Source organism: Astatotilapia calliptera, chromosome 18 (assembly GCF_964374335.1).
Source record: "Astatotilapia calliptera chromosome 18, fAstCal68.1, whole genome shotgun sequence".
NCBI lineage: Eukaryota > Metazoa > Chordata > Actinopteri > Cichliformes > Cichlidae > Astatotilapia > Astatotilapia calliptera.
The window spans coordinates 19365525-19388079 of NC_137439.1; positions in this window are offsets into that span (position 1 = coordinate 19365525).

Genomic DNA, 22555 nt, shown 5'->3' on the forward strand with positions numbered 1-22555 from the left:
TGGTGTGATATGTTTGATCTGCCTTTATGCTAATCTGATCATCTGGGTATTTTTGTCTGATGATGCTGTTATTGTGTCATATTAGCCAACAACTGTGTCATACAGTGCCTTAGCCGCAAAGCATGACAGACTACAACTTCAACAATATAAGCATGCTATCTGCGACAGCCTTAGTGTTGTCACTGGGATGGGCCTGAATACGGGAAACGAGAATGTAAACAAAAAGTGATGTGGATAGTCCTCACCATTTATTGTTTACGAATCCTAAACCTGTTTGTTTGACCCGTGTTTCATTTCTTTCGTGGCAAAATCACTTTAGGCTTGTATGGATCAGGATACAGGACACACGTCACTCAGCAGGTTTTGACATGCTTCTTGTTTTTCTGCTCTAGATGCATTGGATGTTTTTGGTAGATGAATTGGGTCACCATCATTAACCACCATAAAAACAGTATATAAATTAGTATTTGAAAAATATATTTAGGCTCCAATCAAATATGACTCTATATTAGCTGGAAACTGCCAAGTGAGCATTTGCCAATGAGCTGGCAAGTGGTTGCTGGAAGTCTTTGTGTAATCGATTGCTAAAACCGCAACCGCCTAGGCAGTGAACCCCTAGTAACCAGTGGCAGCCAGTGGGAAAAATGCTAAGTTGGTCTCACAGAGTTATTGCAAAACTTCAAGTTTTACTACTGCTCAGCGGTTAGTCAGGGAGCGGTTGCAGACAAGTTGTACCTTCAACAAGAGCTAGTGGTAATTGATGCAATCAGATAGCGAGTAATTAACAAGGAGGGTTTTTGTGCAGTTCTTTGCGACTAATACTTCCTGGCAACATATTAAATTTGGCAGGTTTTTCTGGTTGCCAGATAGCTCCCAGCCTGCGTGACTGGGGATTTACATTATATTCCAGTTAAAGGGATTGAATTCAAAGTTTAGCACTAACCTTGATGGTGCTGGACCGATCCAGGCCTGGTATTTCAACAGTAAATAAAGAAAGTACATATCACATTGATAATCACTAATGTGAACAGCTAGCAGGTTTTTCTGCAAGACAACCTGTGTCAACAGTGAATTGAAACAACTAAGATTACAAGGTCAGTAGACAGACCACAATCTATGTCACAAATATTTGGCTTTTCAAACAGTGCTCTCAAGAGAAGGGGAAAAACTGCTCTACCTTTAAGATAAAGAAATCTAATCAGTTTAGCAGTTCTTTAATGCAAACTTAATATGTATGTTTTCTGCTTTAATACTGTTTGTAGTTAGTACCTGTCAAATGGCTTACACAATATTCATAATAGCTATGAGAGCAAAGCAGTCCAATAGTCCAGAGCAGCCTCCACTCCCAGTTCATTTCATCAAACAAAAATGGTTGTCAGTGTGAGAACCACTAAGAGGCTCCAGACTTAAAAAAGAAGGCTGAAGGTTGAATCGTTCATTTCCTTACACACTGTACGGGGGTTTTGTTTTCTTTTTTTGCACCTGTTAGTTTCTGCTTCTCTCATCAGGAAGTTTCAGAAAATTTTCGTAGCTTTTGCTAAACAGACTCTCTTTGTACTAAGAAACAAAGGCTCATATTTTGGAAGAGTATTGGAAAGAAACATGCTGAGATTGCACATACAACCGAAATTTCAAAAAAGTTGGGATGCTGTGTGAAACATAAATCAAAACGCAATGCAATAATATGCAAATGTTATTTTAAATTATTACATTTTATTAACAATAGAGAAAAAAAATTAAAAGTTTTAGCTGAGAAAATTCACCATTTTAGGGAAAATAGTAGCGCCTTCTGAGGCACTAACAGCTTTAAAAAAAAAAGTTGGGGCAGGGCCATGTTTACCACCATGTGACATCCTCTCTTCTTTTTGCAGCTATCAACAAATGTCTGGGAACTGAAGGAGACAGCTTCTGGATTTTTTTGAGAGGAATGTTGTCCTATTCTTCTCATCATGTTTCCTGATCAGCCAAATGTTGTCAGTTGGTGAAAGGTCTGAACTGCCTGCAGCCCAGGTCAGCACCCAGATTCATATGCTATCAAGCCATGCTGTTGTAACAGATGCAATATGCAGTTTAACATTGTCTTGCTGAAATATGCAAGTTAGGGTTGGTTTAGGGCCCGGATGGCTTGGGGATAGAAGCTCCTCTTGAGTCTCTCTGCCCGGATGATGCAGAACCTTCTACCGGATTGCAGAAGTTGGAACAGTTTGTTGCCAGGATGGGACGGGTCCTTCAGTATCTGCGCTGCTCTAGTCCGGCATCTCCTGGTGTAGGTGTCCTGAAGCGGGGGGGAGAGAGCAATCCTGCAGCAGCGTTCTGCTGTACGGATCACTCTCTGAAGAGCTTTTTGGTCCTTAACACGGCTGTTCCCAAACCAGGATGTGATGTTCTGTGTGAAGATGCTCTCCACAGCGCCTGTATAGAAAATCCTGAGGATCTCTGGAGAGACCCTGAACTTCCTCAGTTGTCGTAGGTGGTAGAGGCGCTGCCTAGCCTAGTATGTTGCTCTAAAATCAGCATAGCATTGACCCCTGAAATTCACAGAGGTTATGTTCCTAAAGCACCTGCGAATTGTGAAAAACCACAAATTTTGGATGAAGTAAAAAAAATACCAAGAAATGCCATTTTTTAGAGGTTAAACCGTGCATATGCATTTGGATGACAAACAAAACAGAAAACATGAGATCACTAACTGAAACCCTCAAGGCGAGGCAATCTGTTATGATGTGGGTATGCTGGACTGCAACTGCTAGAGATGCAATAAGGAGAGATGAATGGCTGAATAGCTGATGGATGAGTACATGGGTATTTCACCATTCCAAGCCACGTTTTCCTCCAAAAAAACCAAAACAAAACAAAAAAACTGCAGCACTAACTTATAAATGTTTGCAGAGGGGCTTTCTGCAAACATTTATAAGTTAGTTTCCAAGGAAAAATCTGAGAACAACTGATGTCACAAACTCTGAACAGCAGTTTTCAGCATTGATGCACCTTTTCAGATATGCAAACTGTTAATTTCATAGGCACTTATGCACCCCCGTACCATCAGAGAGGCAGGCCTATGACCCGATTGCTGATAATAGGGTGAATGCTCCCTCTCCCTTTAAGTCCAGAGGACGCAGTGTCCATGGTTTCCAAAACTGAATTTTAAATTTCAATTTGACCATGGGACAGTTTTTCTTCTTTGCCTCAGTCCATTTAAAATAAGCTTTGGCCCAGAGAAAACAGCAGAATTTCCATGTCACATTTAATGGTCTGTTACTGTTTGCTATGCCATTGGTGGATGGCACAGTGAAGTGTGGTCACAGACAGAGATTTCTGGATGAAACAGTGATTTCCAAGAGAGAAATGTGTCTGTTTTTAATGCCTGAAGATCACGGGCATTCAGGATTGATTTTTGGCTTCATCCATTGCGCACAGAGATTTCTCCAGATTTTCCAAATCTATCGTGTACTATACTATGTACTTTAGATTATGAGATATTCTAAGTCTTTGCAATTTTATTATTTAGATTAGATTTAGATTATTCTGAAATTCAACTTTGATATTTTGAAATTCAATTCAGAGACCGAATAAGAAAGTAGCAACATTTGATCCGTTTCTATGCTCTATTGTGAATAACACTTAGATTAAGGTTTGCAGATCATTGCATTGTGTTTTATTTATATTTTAGACGCCATCTCAACTTTTTTGAAGCACTATTGTCAAACTTAGAAAACATTCATGGATATTAAAACTCTTTTACATGTTGCATGACTTCTAATCAATGCACTTAGATAAAATCAGCCAATGCAGGTAATCCAATTCAACTTTCAAGGGTTCTCAGATACTAAATTAATGGGATTAATGGGGACATGGGATTTTTTAATTATGAAAGATTAGCAAATCTAAACACAGCAGTTCTAGGGTAAATAGCAGAAGCAGATGGCATTACACATTACAAAGAAATCTACCAGGCCTAATTGGCCAGTGCAGTGTGTTGCCGGTTGGCGTCATATGGCATTGTGGAAAAATTTTATCCAGTTAAACCTTTTTGTTCAATGACCCTGCATGTTTTCCCCAGAGGACTGTGAACTAGAGACTGGTCGCACCACCAGACTGATCTCAAGGAAATGAATGAAAGGGTTTTGTAAAGCTGGACTGAACATTGCTTCACTCACACGCTAAGCGAGGTTACACAAGAGGACACAAAGAGAAGCACCATGCATGCTCACTGCATGCATATTAGAGGAGGAGTTATGCAGCACAGGATGTAAAGTTTGCGTGGGCATATTGGTACTTTTGCATGTGTAATGCCACTTGTTGCCACTGGAATCCAAACTAATGGTCACAAATTTTACACAATCTCTCCTTCCAGCTAGAGAAGAAAACTAAAAACTGTTTAAGTCGATAAGACTATAAGTGATGGGTTTCAGTGTGGTGGGTCCATTACAGTAAACTACAGACCTACCTGCTCAGATTACAGACATCTTTTGGTACAGCTCTGTTACAAGACTGAACACTGGGCCAAAATCATGAGGAGAGTGAGACATGGGTTACAGCAAATGTTTTTGCAGACCAGATGTGGCCCAAAAGTCACAGTACACCTGACATCCGACTCACAGAGGAGCAGCTCTGGCTGAATTTAGGCAAACAGAAACTCCCTGAGTCAAGGGCAAGTACAGGTCCAGAAAAGAAATCAATTATGAGTCAAACAATAAATGCTGTGTGAGTAAATATGTAAGAAAAAAAAAGTGTAGAGAACAAAACTTTGTATTGAGTTTGTACAGGAAGCCAACCAGCTGAACAAGCATGTGGCATCTCTGTACATGTGGAAATAGAATAGAAAAAGCTAAATATTATAATAGCATTCAGTGAAGCTCATTAAACTGATACAAACAGCTGCATCATACTACATTTTATTTTACCAAGTTATATATATATATATATATATATATATATATATTTTAAATTTCCATTACATTTTTATGTGCCATTAGATGAGTAGAAAAGAAAAAAAGACACTCAAGATAAAAAAGATACTCAAAAGCAGGCCGAAAAAACATGTTCAGGTTTAGTGTACATGGTGTTTGCACTATTTGAGTTCTTACCGTGAGCAGCACAACTTGAAGTGTCAAGGATAAAGACCAGTACACCCACTCTGAACTCTGAAGCTAGGGATTGCCCTCCAGTGGTGAAAGGAGAGGGAGTTTCTCAGTAAATAGGGCAGAGCAATTATCCATACCTTACTGCAAGTATTCATACATCAAGAGAAAATATAATTATATAATTGCACCGTTTTAGCAAAGAGCATGATAAAACTATCTTTACAGAACTTTTAAAAATTAGTTTTGTTAATCAGATATTTAACAGTGCAGTTTTGTTTGGTGTCTCAATGGCAACAAAAGTTAGTGAAGTTCGAGGTTTTTGTTTGCTGTAATTGAAAACATAAATAATGTGGACTCATTGCGCACATCTGGATTTCCTCTGGATGAATTGGGGGGGGGGGGGGGGGGGGGGGGGATGAAAGTAGTCACCCAGAAGTCACCAAAGACTTTAAAGCTCCACACAAAATAAAAGACACATTCTTCCCCGGTAGCATACAGTATGTCTGGAAAGCAAATGCCTTGACTTAGATTCACTTTTCTTCCTCTTCAGCATTTTCACATCTTCTTCTGGTTCCCTAAAGACAGTTTTCACAATAGCATACCAAAAAGAGGTCATTACTAAAGCTCCACCAGTCCTTTTGAACTCTCATATTGGCATTTTTGTAAAGGTTTTATTGTCTGCTTTTTATTCTTTTCTATCTTAAAACGTGTCATTTAATCACTTCCCATCCACGCAATGCTGCTAAAAAGACACTCAGGTAAGCACACACTGCTGCCCTCCAGCCGAACAATGTGTCCCAGGTTCCCTGTCATACCGTGGGAACTGTTCCTGTGGAGAGCACTACATTGTGGCAAAGAAATTGTCAAGAGGGACAGTGGGATAAAACAGGAGCTGTTCTTCGGCGTGGACCCAATTCATTTAGCTGACACACAGTGTCCTGTTCGTGTAACATCACCCGTCTCGACCTGAACTGGGCCGGAATGGAAGCATCTGATTGTTCCTCTCTGGGGTGCAACCGCAACTACAGACTGAAGGCACTATTATTCAAGCCTCTCTGCTATGCTGACATTTAGCTGAGTCATCTCAATTAAAGCCTGACACAAAAGACAACAAATAGCCTCTTTATGTTTCCAGGATTGGGTGGAAATCTCTTGAATCGTTGACAATGGCACCTGTTTTCTGTGAATGCATTTGGCAGGATGTTATATAATGTATATATGGGGTCAAGCTCAATTTAACTTTTCCTTTTATTGGAACTGCTTGTCATTATTAGCAGGTTGTGATTGTAATTAATTTTTAGAAGTTGTAACAAAAAAGAAGAGGAAAAGGTGTGTCATTGAAAAGGTAGCTTGCTGTTATATACAGCTTTTTGCTTTTTCAGTATATATAAGTATAAGAAAAGGAAAAAGGCTCAAAATACAACAGGCACTTGACACTTTGAGAATTAATAATTCAAAAAATCAAAAGATCAAAAGATTGTAAAAAGGTTAGTAAAAATGTTCCTTTGCAACATTATTACAAATGACACAGTAATTTAAAATTACTATGCTGCTTTTAATGTGACAATCCATCTTTTTTATTCGTTTTTCTATGTAATGTGAAACAATTTGGTACAACCCTAAAAACTGAAGGCACCCGCTTTGTCACAGTCTTTCTTTTTTTAACAATCACACTTTTCCAGTTAATTTTCTAATCATTTAAGTCTATATAATATAATTTCAGGCCTGAGCGCATATGAGGAGTTTTGTTTTAAACTTGTTTTAAAATTTCAGACAACCCCCCCCCCCCCAAACTTTCACTGCAGTTTGACTCCTGAGTTAACTTTGACCTTAACTGCTGGTGTGCACCCTACTCTACTTGGGTCAAAGGGAGGTTAATTAGACAGCATGAAAAGGTGCCAACAGCCATGCAGGAAATTAAATAAGCGACTTTGCTCTTTGAGCTTTGGACTAAGCTTTACCTGCAGGAGCACTGAACACAGATGTCCTGCAGAATTTATAATGAGCTTGTGGTGCAGAGAGGTACACGTTCTGCTATCAAAAATGCTTTGAAATCAGTCGATACCTGGTAATCATATTATTACTCGGAAACACTGGATGGAAATCCATACACACTGTGTTTCCCTCTCAAATGTATCTTTGATTTCATGACTGTTTCGCAAAGCAGCCAATAAATGTTGTCAATAAATGCCCAAAGCCATCATAAGACAAAGACCCAACCAGTTCTGACACCATGAAATTCAGCTCGGAAGCCGATTGTTTGAGACTGTATGATAATTGGGGTTGGCCTTGTTTGCCATTTATGTAAGAGGGGCTTGTTTATTCATCATGAGTTCAGCTTGTACAAATGCCCCATCAGAGCTCAATGGCTTCATTATGGTGTGAGTGGCTAAAGCCTCTTTCAAACTTCAAACATAAGGAGCCTCCCGGTCAGGCAAACTGGCCCGATGATCTGCAGAAACTGAAATGTAATCATTCTGCACAGGCTAAAGCGGAACAGTGAGGAAATTTGAATAACATGAGGCCTGCTGTCTATTACTGTAACCCACAGTGTTATGCAAGCTCTATTCTCCTTTACATTTGATCATCAGTCTGGGGGACACATGAGCACATTGTGTTCCCAGTGCAGTGAGGGCAAAAAATTGTTTCATCTGCAGCCATAGCACCGCAGAAATGTACAAACAACTGGCTGAGGACTTGTTTCATTTCCACTGACCTGTTAGCAGAGCTTCCATGTGTTGTATGACTCCAAAGAGAAAAGGGCCACACACACAGCTGGGTCATTGTTCTGAATGGAGGGGGCCCAGAGTGTGCAAAGCCTCTTTGGTAGCGTATGGCCATAAGCCTCTTTGACTGTACTCTCTGCACTGGCAGACTGTGAACCAGGTGGAGTACAAGCATCACTGTAACACCATAAACTGCAGGTTTAAACCCTGCAGAAAAAGTTCAGTACACATTCCAGCACAGGCTCAATATACTGTTTTATTTTAAGTTTTATTGTTAAGCTGTGCATGAGAAGCTAATGCACATCCCCAATGATGACATGAAAGGTGATGGGGATTATCTCAGTGAGGAAATTGGACAGGTGCTCTTCCCCTAGCCTGACTTGCTGAGCACACTGCTCTCCCAATTGGCCAATTCCATCCTGTTTTGCTCTGCAGATCATACGGGTTCCCAGTAGAGTCAGCCATGCCAGAAAAGAACATAATCCTCATGCAATGAGCTGCTCTGCAATCACTTTGTTCTTATTATTAGGGTTTCTTTGCACCAACAACGACAATGAAGCTCTGGCAAGCTGAAATGTGCTGGTACATCAAGTCACGTTGTAATGTTTTAGCTTATGGTCTATGACAGGAGCCACGGACGTAGGGGAGAAATGACAGCGGCCATTCATCGCATGCTTCTGTGAATGCAGTGTCTCTTTACGGCTTCTTGATTAAGCTGATCTCACCATCATGCTGGCTGTGTCACATGGCTTGCCATATGCCAATCACCGGGTAAGTGACACGGACACCGGGCACAGTAATCCTGGCAGCCCTCAAAGCCCTTTGAGCTCAGCTGAGAGGGAAAGTGCTCAGCCCCAAGTTATGTGAGAGGCACACACAAGGTTAAGAAAATGTTGAGGGGGATTTATCTACACATTCGGTAAATCGCCTATACACTCTGTTTCAAAGTCACAGTTTAAATCTCATCCATAACTTAACTTTGATTTTTTTTTTATTATAACCCAATGATTGCATTGATTGCACTGGTTAGATTTTCTCTTGATTAGTATTTATATTTTCAGGCTTTTTAGTTTAGCTATCTAGGCTCTGCAGCTCTGCACAGGGTTCCAGTTTACATTCAGTGCTTTGTTCATCCTGCCCCTCCTGTGTCTTGACAACTCCTTTTCATGTGTCTTGTATTTTGTGAATTCCTGTTTTATTTTGTTAGTCTTTGTCTTACGTGCGTTTCTTTAGTTCTGCTTCCCATGTCTTGTCTTCCTTGATTCTTGCCAGCTGTTTCTCAACCTGTTTCCCATGCTTGTTATCCCATATGCGTCTGCATCTCTCTTGGGTTTTTTTTTGTCACGTCCTCCCTCATCTCTGTTAGTGTACTCGCAGTCAGTGTGTTTTTCTTGGGTTTCAGTCCATTTTGTTTAATCCGTGAGCTGCCAGCAAATGAAGCTGAGGGATTTTTCGAATTAGTCCTGTTTTTAGGTCCTAACCTGCCTGCTGCATGACAAAGCATCACATCAGTTGTTTATGATGTATTCAACATTTTTTGGAGCATTGGGGAGAGCAGTTGTTTCCATTCATGTTGCCCTGCTTTCATTTGTGTGGCTCTCTACACATGCGAACAGGTACAATAGGAAGCCAGTGAAGGTTCAGCCTTTCATGAGCCCTACCATCTAGACTGAGATGATGCAATGGAAAAATCATCCATCCTCTTATCAATGAAATGTCACGTGGGTTTGAAATATCCACGTGGAGGATGCTTGAAATTTTAGGGGATCACTGAGCAGCTTCCATTAAAAAAAATAAGAATGTTGCCGCCTCTTCCTGCCTGTGAATACAATACTTACTTGGGTCGTTTCAGACGGAAATGATTGTTTACTTCAAGGGTTTTCTGGGAAAGGTAATTGCTTACTGTGTGCGTACTGTTTACTTTGTTGTGTAATCAGAAGCAGGTAAAACTGCAATTCTTATTTACCGAAGCTTTTATGTAAACGTCTTTATCCTAGCATTTGTGCTTTATATCATATTGAACACTTCATTTCAAATTATATATTTAATAATCAGTGTTGGGAAGGTTACTTTTAAAATATATCCCACCACAGATTACAGAATACATGGACCAAAATGTAGTTTGTAACATATTCTGTTAAGTTACTCAATGAGAGTAACGTATTCTAAATACTCTGGATTACTTGATATATTGTCATGCTTTTTACAACATGAATGTACTATTGCTGCATGATTTATTACCATTACTGAAGGTTACTCCCTACTGAGCTAGCATTGTTAGCTGAGGTCAGTTCATAGACTGCAGACTTGATGGATAGCTTTAACAACCTGCTCGCTGCAAATAATCATGTGCAGTTCTGAAAGATTTACCAACTAGATTTTTAAATCTTAACATAATATGAGTAACAGTAGGGTGGACATTAGGTAATGCTGCACTTTTTGCAGTGATCTTGTACAGAAAACTATTTCTGTATCAGTAATATGTCTTCTTTCTGTCTCCTTTCAGAAAGCACATGATCATTTGCAGCTAGCAGGTTGTAACGCAGCCTTCAGTAATAGTAATAAATCACACAGCAATAGTACATTTAAAATACTGAAGTGGGACATAACCCAGGTAGCTACCACAACTAAAACAAGATAGTTGCAGCAGGGAAATGTTTTTTGTTTTGTTTTTTTAGAAAGAACTCACTTTCAGATGTTTCTTTAGGTTGGAGGTGGAGTCTTTTGACGCTATGTGTATTCCATTACTCCCCAACACTGTCAACAATGTAATTCATTATTATCGTTGTTATATTATGTCCTTAAACTCCCTGAAAAGCCTTCAGTTGATCCAAAGTACTGCAGCAAGAATACTGACAGGGACTATAAAGAGAGAGGATATTTCACCTCTTTTGGCTTCTCTTCATCGGCTCCCTGTTAAATCCAGAATCAAATTCAAAATCCTGCTCCTCACACGTCTTGTATAATCAGGCCCCATCTTATCTTAATGACTTTATAGTATCGTATCACCCCATTAGAGCTCCTCCCTCTCAGACTGTGGGCTTACTTGTGGTTACTAGAATATTTAAAAGTGGAATGATTGTTGGGGTTTTCCTGTGTTTTACATTTATTATTGTGGGGTCTTTACCTTACAATATAAAGCACCTCGAGGCAAAACAATTTTCCTGAGCAGTCAGTGAGGTATGTTGCCTTCATTCTACATTGCAAAAATGAATTCATAAGTAAAGACAAATCCAAAAAGAAAGCATTAGCTTAGACGGGGAAACATGATCACACACAAGAACAATTGGTGATAAGAGACAGGTGGGAAGTCACACACAGGTGAAAGCCATGAATATCAGGTTAAGATAATCAATGAATACAAAGGCCAATAGTAAAAAGAACTTGAAATGAGAGAAAATAGCTTTTAATGTAAAACAGGAAGTAATCAAAAGACAGCTAACTATAGTGTAGTGGTTTACAGATTCGTCTAACAAGTCAAGGATCCCATTTTGATAGAAAACAGAAAAAAGAGAATGATTTAAATCCTAGAATGTCAAGCACTTGCACAGAGAAAAATGTTGATGTTTGTTGGTTGGAACCAAACCAGCAAAGATTAAGAATGTGCTGTTGTTTGCTAACAAATTAGCAAGTATGAGCGCTAAAGGGGCAGAAAGAGGGACCATGGCAGAAATTGAGCATATGCAGCATGAAAAAGCTGCTCATTCTGTAATTAAATGTAAATATAACACTAAACCCTATTCTAAACCCATTGCTCTGAGTCAGTCCTAGCTAACAATAACATTTGAATGCCTATCCTGTAAGACATAAGGTATAGTCTACCACAGCGGTCCCCAACCCCCGGGCCTCGGACCGGTACCGGTCCGTGAGTCGTTTGGTGCCGGGCCGCGAGAGTTGAGGCTCAGGTGTGAAATGTATGGTTTTCAGGGTTTTTATCGGTTTTCAGCGTTATTTTGTTATCGTTTTTGTCGTTAACTTGGTTTTCCTGGGTCTTTTCACGTGTGTTATGAATAAATATTCTTTTTTTCGGTACTGGTACTAGTTTTATTTTGTTGTATTTATCCGCGACACCTTAAAGGCCGGTCCGTGAAAATATTGTCGGGCATAAACCGGTCCGTGGCGCAAAAAAGGTTGGGGACCGCTGGTCTACCAGGTCATCCTCTCATTTGAAGCTGGCTTTCTCGTGCTGATACATTTTTAACAGTACAAACTTGGGAGGCAAAAGTCCGCCACCTCCATTGTCCTAACAGCGTCAGACTTCTAAGTAAGCACTATGTGCACATGCTGAAAGCAGCCTGAATTCATGAGTCAGCTGTGATGATGCCATGAGTCAGGGCAAATGAAGGAAACAGCTGCTTCCCTGTGTCACCCGACTGTTCTTTTTCCCCCACTGTGCAGCAGAAAATTTGACAACCATCTATTGCTCTTGTGAAGCTGTAAGCACTTGAGGTCTGCACTGACTTCATTCACACATGGAAAACCACAAGCTGCATTATTTACAAGACAACTGTTTTTTTCAGTTCTGAAATATGTGCAGGACAAATGCAAGATCAGAATGTTGTTTCCTTGCACAATGTGCAAACAGAATAAATCAACAATAAAATAAAGTGCTATGAGGATATGAGATACAGACACAAAATTAAATATGAGGCATCAAGGAAGATAAATTCATGAAGACAGAAAAAAAGTGGAGTGCTGGGTTTGAACTCTGATGACAGTAGTTTTTTGGGTTTTTTTGGTTCATTGTTTGGACACCTTATAGTGACTGGTTTCTAATTTCATGGGATTTCTTCATCCCTTCATTCCCGCATCTTATACACGTGCTTGTGAATCACAGGTAATCGGAAGAGAGAGGGAAGTTGCTTTGTTTGTTTGTTTTACGTGACTATCTACCACTATCTTGCACTGAAAGCAAATTTGAACAGGGACAGCATTGATTTCACTGCCTGCTGTTCAGGTTTGAACATATTAACTATCAAGGTCATTTCTCCTTCTACTTCATGTTATTTGTGCTCCATTGTGATTGTGGTATTAAAATCTATGCAAAAAAAAAAGTGTCGTTCCAATTTGTGCTTCCTTTTAAGATTCATAACTCTGCACTAACAAAACAACCAGTGTGAGCAAAACATTAGCAAAGCAGTCGCTCTAATTGTGTCTGGATACAAAACTTAATATATTCGGGTAAAAAACATTTGGTAACTGAGAATTTTGGCAGCCAATGATTTTAGCTAGAGTCTAATATTAACTACTAATATGCTCACGGTGACTATGTTATTATCTTGGGCAGATATTGTACTCATAAACCAGTAGCATATGAGGGCAATCAGTGCAGGCAGTGCTTGTCCAAAGAAAACTAAAAATAGTTATCAATTAAAAGAACTCTAGTTAAAGCAATCTCTTTCCTTGTATGTCCAACAGAATTGTCATTAAGCTTCTCATGGTTTTGTGTCCATTCTTTTAATTGCTGCCATCTTTTTGTCACAGTTGCCTTTTGTCTCTGAAAGCAAGCTTAACTCCACTTCCTCTGAAATCTGTAGTTTGCATTGTTTTTAAGGTGTGTCTGAGTCCTGTTGATGAGGTCTGAATCTGGGTAAGCTGAAAAGCCAGCAACTTTGCAATATTAGCAAGTAAACAATGCGTGTGTTATTTTTCTTCTACAAGTTAATTTTCCATTTACTAGTCATCTTAGCCAGCATGTGTGTAGAGGAGTTTTTGTAAGTTCTTTAGCACATTAGTGAGGAAAACCTTGATGATGAAGGAGGACACCAAATCCTAGCATGTGCGGCTTAATGAAACAGGCAAGTTGCACCAGACTGGACCAACAATTTCAGGTTACAATTTATGACCCCTGTAATCTCGTTGACTAGCAACTTGTAAGTCTCACAGTAATTCATATTCTTCTTTATCATCTATTTTAACTCAAAAAGGGATGATAATCTACGAAATAAACATTATGTTGTATTTGCTAAGATACTGGTGATTACCGTTATATAATGATTTCTGTCTCAAGGCTTTTATAGGACGTGCTTAATCTTATTTCGTGCATTAAAAATATTTTTCAGATTTGCCAATTTTTAATGCAGCTGTTCACAATGGCCACATAATTTCACTGGACAATTTTTTTTTTCAACCAAACTCGATTTTTCGCATTCAGATAAAGGGAGCTGACCAATCAGATCACTGCATTTGGCAACAAGCGCACTAATAACTCAAAAAGCTTAACTGGAATTGTACATATGATAATAAAAACAATCTTATTTAACCTCAGACACGCAGCTACACGCTGCTGCACGTCAGTTGGCTCTCTAAAATGACAAAAAGAGCTCAAACTGACCCCGAAATATGTATGTGTGGTTGTGATACTGCTACAACTCGCCGAACCCAGAATATCCATATCTCCCTTTTCTTGTTTAGAAACATGGCGACCAGCACCTCATGGCTTAATGTTGACTTCATTTTTCCCCCACAGTTTTTCAGGATGAATTTGCTGCATAAACGCAACACATTCGGTGTAAATATATTTTTCACGTTATGTTTGCATCCAGAAAATTCTTAATTTAATGTTGTTTTATTCACAAAGTGTTCAGTGTGTAACAGCCTTTTAGAGCAGATCTTTTGAATTGTTTAATCAGGACAAACAGGTGTAAATAATGGCTATTTAATTAGGGTATGCATCATTCATGTTTCTGTGTTTTCATTGTGGCTCAATGACAAGGCTTCATTGAATTACCTGAATTGAACAGTCATTGTTAACGTGATTAGTGACACCTGTGCTTCCCTCGATAAATGCCTCAAAATATCTGCTATAAGGTCTTTCATAGTCACTGCCATTGAGCACCTGTCCACCAGGTGCATGGTCACCTGACACATTTATCTTATCACCTGTTCCAGTTTTCTAATAATCCACACCTGCTTCTCATTATCGCATCAGTCCATTAATGGACCAGCTGCTTTCCTCTTACCCACGTTTGAACCTGAACTTGATCCGTTCTCAGCATGTTGTTGTTTATCATTGTCATTCTGTCTTATTTCTTTTTCGTCTCTAAGTTCAAGGCTGGAGCTGGACTTCTTTTCAGTATGCGTTAGATGTCTTGTCCTGCAATGTCCTGGACACGTCAGCTGTCCATCATAGGTTGTTTTGGATGACAGATTTAAAGGTGACTCACCAGCAGCTTACTTAATGATGTGGCAGATGTAAGGTTGCTTTGTAGCTGTAGGTTGTTTCACTGCAGTGCCCTGCATGTTCTGTGACTCCCCTTGTTTTAAAAGAAAGCTTGCAGAGAGCACATATGTAATAGATTGTAGCAGAGGTGGGACCAAGTCATTGTTTTGCAAGTCTCAAGTAAGTCTCAAGTCTTTATCCTCAAGTCTCAAGTCAAGTCTCAAGTAATGTCAGGCAAGTCCGAGTCGAGTCTCAAGTCACTGGTGTAAAAGTCCGAGTCAAGTCACAAGTCTTAAACTTTGAATTTCAAGTCCTTTCGAGTCTTTAAAAAACCCCGAAAAAAAGCATGTTGCAGTTATGCTAAATGTAAATATTAGACCATGTAATTTTTAAATCTGTGTTTTTCTCAACACATGACAAAATAGTGAACTTAGAAAATATACACAAATTGTGAAATTGCACCTCTTTAAAATGCAGCTCAATTAAACCTAGCTCCAAGAATAATTTTCACCGACAGTTCTGAGATAAGCTGCATGTTATTCTTGGATGCGGTTGTAGGACCGGCTTTAAAATCGCATGACAAAAATATCATACACATTAAAAAAAACTGTATCACCAACGTAGCCTGGACAACATTTGCTAGTTAGATGAAGTCAGCTATCTCATCTTAGCATATTTATATGCATATTTATAATCATACGGTTCTTGGAGTGAGTGCATACACTCATGAAGTTTAGTAACTTCAGGTCACTGCAACAAGCCCAGGTACAGTTTACCGCCGGATGGGTGCAGGACCTTGAAATGCACCGTGTAGAACGAAAGACCATCGTACGTATCATAAGTTTACCAGTCTCACAAATTGTCGTCATAAATACACATTCGTTAACCGTTTATTAATAGGACCTTTGAGCTCAACGGTAATTAATTAGCAGTGGAAATAATTTCTGGTAGCATCACAGAAATGTAGCAGTGACAATAATATTGTATGCTGTAATCGTACTGGGCAATTAGTGATACAAAAAACCTGTTTTATCCTGTGAATAAAAGTATATGTTTTTGTCAATGTACCATAATAACAGAAGCGAAACGCAATATTGTGTCAGGACAATTCACTATTTATGCACAATAAATAAAGGAGCATAGCGCGACAATTTCTGTTCAGCGCCAGACTTGCTTGTAACCTATATCACCAATTATGTTATGAAAATGACGTATTAACTACTAAAAAACACTGACCTTCGTGTAAATGCTTGGAGCAGACTAACCTGTGAGCTGGAGTGTTCTAGGACGTTATATTTGATCTTTGAATGGCTGCAATCCAGTCGCCTCTTTGTTACTTCGGAAACATGGCTCGACGTAATCCGATAACAACCGATCTCTTTACCCGTCGGCTTCCCGTGGCTGTCATGCGACCGGCTATTGCAGTTAATAATACAACAGCTTCTTGACATTTTTGTGTTTCTTTTTATCGCTGTATAACTGATTTTAATTGAAAGCCTGCGTGCGCTTGTACCGCTTGACCGCTTGCCACGAGTTCCCAGAATCCTTTGCGGTTCTACCCGTGAATGACGTCACATTTTCAATCTCTATATAATATGCATGTTAAATTTTATATTTGGGGTAAAATATCAAGTCTTTTCAAGTAAACCGGTTCAAGTCCAATTCAAGTCCCAAGTCATTGGTGTAAAAGTCCAAGTCAAGTCACAAGTCTTAGAACATTTTTTCAAGTCAAGTCTAAAGTCATAAAATTAATGACTCGAGTCTGACTCGAGTCCAAGTCATGTGACTCGAGTCCACACCTCTGGATTGTAGTGCACACAGATACACACCACAAGCTGACCAAGGAGTTACAGCTATGGGGGGAGGGGAGGAGATTATGTTTTATTATACATGCCATCACTAGCTGTAATCCACTTTAACAGGGCTTTGCTTGCTGACATGCTTTAGATAGGGCACACAACTGAAAGACAGAAACTATCCACTCAAAGTCATGCCTAAAATTAACATTGTTAACTTGTTAAACTTTAGCCCATGCGTCAGTTATGACCACACAAAAATGACCATGTGGATTTTGAAGCTGAATCATCAACAGTGTAACTATGGGAATGAACAAACGAGAAGTAAAACAGTTTAACAGAAGCAGAAAAACCTCTCTTTCTCCAACCACTTACTCTCTGTCCTTTTAATCAGCCAGTGACTAATCTTACTGACTTTTTATTACAATGATAATAATGATAAGGGGTTGAACTCCCAAAGTTGGAATCTTAGGTACATCTTAGGCCTCTGCAGGGTTCTTGTCTATATCAGATGTTGAGATGTTATACAACTAACTAGCAGTGAGCTAAAAGGACACATTCTTTGGATTTATCCACTTGTATCACCTTATAAAAGCATCATATTGTGTTTGATTTCATGACAGTAGCATTTTATTTATATTAGCAAACGCTGAATTATGCATGACACATACTGATCGCTTCACATTGCTTAGCAACCACCTAACCATGGGGTAACATGGCCTGTTTTTTAACTTTCATGCATCTATAACACCTTATAACTTCTATAGTTTTAATTTCAGAGCAAAAACATCTCATTTATGGATGAAAAAAATGTAATGTACATTTCTATCAGCCACTTAGTTACAATATGAACCACATCTTTTCTCAGCAGTGTAGGAACTGGGCATGCAGTATTCGTACTAATATATCAGTGTTTCAGAGTGTCAGGAGGGTTTTGCATAATTATGGGAAATATGTGACGAGATCAGCATAATCGCTGTCAACAGACTCATGTTTTAATAGTTTAAAAATACCTGTTTATGCTATTTTCATTAAGTCCCTGGAGAAATGAACCAAGACTGCATAACTTCACACATCTCAGTGGCTACGTAACTGGCTTTGAAAACAACTGTGATCTTGTGAAGCTGACATGTGAATTCTGTTGAAGTAACTATGGTTGACATTAGTTTACCGTTCCCACTTACAGTCAATATTCATAGTCTGTTCGCAGTGTTATACTATCAGTATCACGCTCTTGGTAATCAGTTGCTTTGTCAACAGTCAGTTCCAATAAAACAGAACAGCATTTTTTGGAAGGACAGAGTGGTCGCGTGAGCAAAGGAAGCCACGTAAATCATATTTACTTTTACAAACTTGCCAAGTAAAGATCCAAATGAGGCCAAGTACCTGGTAAAAGACTGTAATTAAATTAAAACTGAGAACACACTGATGCCTCAAATATTTGCTTTAAAGTGGCCGGCCACCAGCTGCTTGGTTGGAACAAGTAGATGCACAAACCTTAGTCTGGGTTGTGAGGGTATCTCAACAAGATCTTGTGATAGATCCAGAGGAACAACCGAATGGAGGGAGGGCAGTAGGGACAATACTGAGGCTGTCCCCTGTAGGCCTCATACCAGATAAAGATCTGATTATTCCCTCCTTTTGGCTGGCTTTGCAGAGCGGACAGACAGTGGACTCTGTATTTTTTTTTCTCTGTTGAGCAGTGTGGACTCTCCTCCAGCCAGTGCCCAGCAATTTAAGGGAAGCTGTTGTTTTGGAGAGCCACTGTGGGAAAGTCATTAAAGTGTAAAGCATCTCTCTTTTATTTCTTTCTAAAGGAGTCCTGGAAGAGGCTTCCACTAAGGCGGTGGATGTTAATGAGTGCTGACACAGATCGGCCACCCCCACAGTGCCGTGTGTGCCGATAGCCGCTGCCATGGCAAACGGATTCTCTGCAAGAAAAACCAGCCTGCCGGACGCTCACTGAAAATGGCTTCAACTCCTCCACAGGTGGCCAGTGTCTACATATACCAGCAAGCTACTAAATCAGGCCTTTTGTTCCTTCAGGAAAGTGTCTTTGACTCGCTGAGGTGGTGGTTGTTGGTCAGTACTGTGCCATGTGCTCCAAAGATCAGCTTGTCAGTATTTATTTACAGATGATCAAGAGAATATCTGATACCCAAAATATGACTCTAATTTATAATTTAAACAAGGATGATTCCCCCCCCCCCTCCCCCAAACAAAAAGTGTCCTCTCACTAATCATGTCATCATTATTTCATGCAATATATAATTAAGTGGCACAGTAGACATTGCACAGGTAATCAGAAAAATACCTCTCATCCTTTCTCCGGTGAAATGACCCTCATTAACAAAGCATTACAAAGCCACAAAACAGACCTAACAACATGCTGCGATCAATGTACAAGTAGCAGTTTGCACTGACTCTAAGGCCAGAAGATTGCCTGTACTGCAGAAAGCCATGAGGGCAGTTCCCTTTTATGCAACCTTAACTGCTGCGTATAAAACAATAAGATGTGGCAAACACTGAAAAAATAAGCTGACATCAGTCTAATGTTGATTTCTGGAGTTTGACAGTGACACTCAAATGTAGAGCAGAGAAACCGGTCTAAAGCAGTCTGCTGGGGAGAGTGGTGTTTTTCATCGTCTGCATTTCTTTTAAAAAGAGGGGCCTCTGCTGGAAACAAGCGGTACCACATGTTGTTTACCAGCCATTTTTTTTGCACCCCAGGACATCCCAATACAGTATTCACTTGGCCCATTCTGTTCTGTAACCAGAGCATGTTAGCTGTCTCATTAAACATAATCCTTAAATACAGACTGTATTCTCACGTGACACCGGGGGTGCAGTGCTCGCAGAGCTCTAGACAGCACGTGAATATCACCACAGTGTGTTATTTGGACTTGCATGACCCATGAGTTGAATATTTGCAGAGTAATCAGCCTTAAATATCAGCATGCACACACAGCACTGTTCTATTTTCAGTTTGTCTATTGATCTGCTTGGTTAAACAGTCGATCGCAGGCTAAAGGATAACATTCACAGAACAGTTCAAAGACCCATACCGGAGGTAAAGAGACACTGTCCAAGCTGTGTGCATACCTTGGACAGTGAGTGTGTGAATGGGTGGATGATTGTGTATAGTGTAAAGCGCTTTGGGGTCCTTAGGACCAAGTAAAGCGCTATACAAATACAGACCATTTACCATTTTACCATAGCAGCCAAGCATTACTGAAGCAAGTGAAAGCAGCATTGATTGGCTTTGTTAATGGCTGGATATAGGAGAGAATGATTGATTTGACTGCTTCTGCACTGATGCTTTTCACGCGCGTTCTGCTCATCACTAGAGTTGCTGTGCTTTGTTTTGTTCTTCTTCCCAGTACTGCGCCGTGCTCCTACTACTGTGTACGTTTCCTTTTTGCCAGGGCCCACGTAGATTTGTGAAAAGCCAGGTTATGTAACAGCCCCGGCCACTTGAATATGCTGCCATTTACTGAGGGGTGAATGGAGGAGTTAAGAACAGCAATGGAGCCATTGTCAGGGTCATTGGTATGCAGAACACTGCGGCATTACTATTAGGACCCTCGTCAGTTTTGATGAAAATCTGCTGTATCTTTGCCCCCTGATCTGTGAGGCGCTTTCTTCTCCGTGTCGCCCTCGGACTATTCCTGTTGGAGACCAACTGAAACAGCCAGGCAGTCACGAGGCCCGCCCATACAACGCACTTGGAGAACCAAAACAACCTTATCCTATCAGCACCGAGAATAAAGTCAACTTTGATATGTTTTCACGTTAAATCACATGCTGAAAGGTACTCAGTGCACAATCTTCAGTAAACACTTGACTTGCAAGGTTGCACAAGGCCTGAAGTATTTTCTCAAGTGGACTAACTGAACCTTTGAAGGTGGCCAGCAGCAAAAGTCATCATTTTCTCCTGCATTAAACCTGATTGCTTTATATTCTGAAAGAGCAGTCTGTGATATCATTATTGACATGGAGAATAATAAGAATTCAACATGCATTTTCATCCTTATGAAAATAACCACCCTCCTGGTTCATTTTAGTCTAAACACAAGGGTTCACCCAGCTCCTCCATCTTCCCTCTCCTCCCTCCCTGTCTGTCTTTTGGAAGCGGAGCGAACTGGGTTAGGGTTATATAACCGATGTCTGTTCTCATAGATCCTCAGCAGCTCGTCTTCCCCTAATCTTTTCAGCTTGATTACACCCTCCTTTCCCTCTCCTCTGCCGACTCATTCAACTGAGAGCCTTCCCATGCACAAGCACATCCACGCGGGAGCGCACGAGCAGTGCATCAGGATCCGCCACGCTCCGGTTTGGAGCGGATGGGACGCTTGTGTTTTGCAGGTGTGAGCACGAGTGTGTGCAAAAGCTGTTTTGTCGCTGTGCCACATCTTGTCATGATGAGGAAGAAGACGAAGGCTTCGTCTGAGGTCAGCTGTGTATGCTCAGCAGTCCTGCCTCGTTTTAGCATCACTAACAATCAGTATTGGTCTGGTTGATGTTTGTGAGGGGAAACAGTTAAATTTTTACTGTGCACGCTTAATATCTGACATACCAACACACAGCGGAGCTGAAAGAAAGCAGCTGGCAATGGATGTGTTCTCACAGTTTATCACAGTGGAAACAAAGCAATGTTTCACAATGTGTCAACATTTACTACCACTTGTTTACTGTGTGCCTCTGCTTCTATGAATGTTCTTTCACTTCAGCTTTCTGACAGACTTTAGACATACTGCTTTATTCTGATAAAGCAAAAGTCAGCAGTCACAAGGTACACATGCAGGATGGAAAAAAAGAAGAAGAAAGAAATCCAGGTCACAGGCTGAAGGCGGTGTGTCTGCTAAGGGTGTTTATCATTACCCCTAATCTGGTACGAAGCACTGATGCAAAATCTGTCCAAGAATTATATCTTGATTTCAGCAATAAGGAAGACTTCCTTCTTGTACTGTGGAGCTGTAAAACCACTATCTGGCTGGTGATGAAAACCCCAAACGAAAATGATCCACTTTTTATAGCCTCCCCATATTACAGTGGACATTGACTATGTTGAGGAAATCACGGCTTTAATCACTATAAAAATGACTTTAAAAGCAGTCTGTGTGGACACAGGTGACTTCAAGGGTCAAAGGGCGATATCCATTTGTTTTTTTCATGGCATGTAAGCTGAACTAGTGCAGTTAACGTGACCGTCCCATTCCTGAACTTTGCCCCCACAGGCCATAAAAATGTGAATATTTCTACTCAGCCTGCAGCTTTGCCACAAACCCATTCACCTTCAAAAGGTGGTAAATCTTCCAGCCTTCAGGTGGATAAAGGTTTAACGTGTTATACAAGTCTCTTCACTCCAGGCCAAGAGGCAGAAGATGCTGGGAACATGTTTGACAGAGGTCCGAGGGAAATGTTTGGGACAACATAAACCTGGAGTGGTTTTCATGTTTTTGCAATATACCAACTGTTCTGCCGCAGGTTTAATCACAGAATCCCATTATACGCAGTCGATGCATGACTGACACGACGTCTTGGCCGAAGTCCTCGTCTGGTTCATCCAGTAACTGTGACCAGCCTCAACCAAGCATCTGCTGCTTCAAACTCTTTCCAGCACTTTACTTCACTGTCACTGTAAACGTATGTGTCGGTGCATCATTCGAAATGCATTTATTAGAAAACCAAAGTATAATGAGATTTTTTTTATTTTTGCTACATACTAATGCCTCAAAATCTCTTTAGGGTTTCATTAGTGGTGCTGACAACCCAAGACTCACTGTA